The sequence below is a fragment of the Halyomorpha halys genome, unplaced genomic scaffold (genome assembly GCF_000696795.3).
Source record: "Halyomorpha halys isolate HHAL.00 unplaced genomic scaffold, Hhal_1.1 Scaffold147.1, whole genome shotgun sequence".
In the NCBI taxonomy this organism is placed as follows: domain Eukaryota; kingdom Metazoa; phylum Arthropoda; class Insecta; order Hemiptera; family Pentatomidae; genus Halyomorpha; species Halyomorpha halys.
The window spans coordinates 1,234,451-1,236,215 of record NW_027116131.1 but is presented as its reverse complement, the minus strand read 5'-3'; the positions used below and the strand labels follow the sequence as shown (position 1 = coordinate 1,236,215).

Below are 1,765 nucleotides of genomic sequence, written 5' to 3'. Positions count from 1 at the left end.
CTTTTAGAGAGAGCTCTAAAATTCAGTATTTTCTGAAGTGAGAAATAACATCTATTTCCTGCTGCTATCCTGGCTTCTATTTCGCTCTTTACTTTGTTATCATCTGTAACCAGGCTTCCCAGGTACTTAAACTGGTTGACAGAACTGAAACTGTGGTCTCTGAACGTCACTTTACTATTCTCTTCCTTATCCTCTCTTGAGCTTTTCATGTACACCCTCTTGTCTTCATTCACCTTAAGGCCCGATTCATATGCTGCTTCTTCGAATGTTCTTTTTAATGCTGCTCGGGTTCTTGCGGCAATGACTACACCATCTGCATATGCTAAATGTTGACACAGTCTATTGTAAATGGTCCCTCCTGGATTAGTTCTGATTGAAGGAATAGCAACTTCTATTGCTATATTAAATAGAAGAGGAGCCAGAGGATCCCCCTGTCTCGAGCCACAGAAAATTCCTGGGATAGCGAATTTCCAAGCTTAACTCGGCTGGTAGTGTTCATTAGTGTTATTTTTACCTGAAAATTAGGTCGAAACATTGGCACAAATAAATAATTATTTTGTTTATTTGTGTTTTTTCTGCTGACCGCACCCACCGCACCCACCGACCAACTTCTCCTCTTATATATCTACGGTCAACTATTTTCACCTCATTGTAAAATATAATAAATTGATAAAATAAAAACTTAAAGAGCATACAAATTAAATGCTTGTGAAAAGATTTATCAAAAAACTTTCTAGTAATTTTAGCAATAATTTCGTTGCTAGAAATATTAAGCATTATTACTATTAGTAAATTTTTATATGTAGTTTTTTTTTTTAGAGATAAATTTAACATAATAAATATTACTTGATACCCTTTTAATGAATGAACAGTTATTGCTATAATTGCTAGAACGTTTTCTTATACTGTTGTAAATAACTATATAAACTATTTTTCTTTGTAAGTTCGTTTAAAGCTAATTATCATTTTGGGTACTAATGTACCTGAGGGGCTCCATAAGTTTTCAGAAATATTTTAAAAATTTAAAGTAGATTTCAAAAGTAACAATAAAAATCCATATAAGCAAATGTCCTATTGGAGGAAGATAGTCAGGCTTGCGGTCAATAAGGCTATCAAAATAGTAAAAGAAAACTATCTATTTAGTTAAAAAACGTTTCGCCCCACTTGGTAGGGCTTCGTCAGGGCTAAATGAAAGAACAAGATTTCAGATACGTGATTAAATGTTTCCGACATCTTATCTATCTATAAATTATAAAATAATGTTACCGTTGCTAGGGTGGGGAGACACATTTGTATGCCTGATGTCCCCCTTTTCTGAGTTGCACCAGAGTAAAGTAGAACAAAATTTCTATAAAAGTAAGTAAAACGTAAGTTTTTATTAGAATCACTTTAATGGGCTACAAGCGACTGAACAACGCAAAGTATTGTTTTTCGAAAAATCTTGTATTATTAGAATTTTTTTTATCAGCTCCTGCTAGGCCACAGATTTTCCACTTTAAAGTATACTTCTTTATTTGACAGGCCTTAAGTCGAAGTTGAAATGGTTACCGTACCGAGTAACCTGAAATCCGCCTCCAAGTTCTTATAAAAATGTTGCGAAGTAAAATTGTGGTGGTAAAATTGTGGCTCCCCAAAGTATCAGTGTTTTCAGCCAAAATCATTTAATGTTACTAAAACGCACTTATTATTTATAAGAAATACAAATGTAGGTATTACAAATGAAATTCTCTCTCTCTCTCTCTCTCTCTCTATATATATATATATA

The 1,765-nt window shown here is 33.3% G+C and overlaps 1 protein-coding gene across 2 annotated transcripts in view; it reads right to left on the bottom strand.

Annotated features, from left to right (window-relative positions):
• LOC106678594 (protein eva-1) overlaps nt 1–1,765 on the bottom strand; it is a 124,641-nt gene that overhangs the window by 121,800 nt on the left and 1,076 nt on the right. The gene's annotated exons all lie outside the window — the stretch shown is intronic.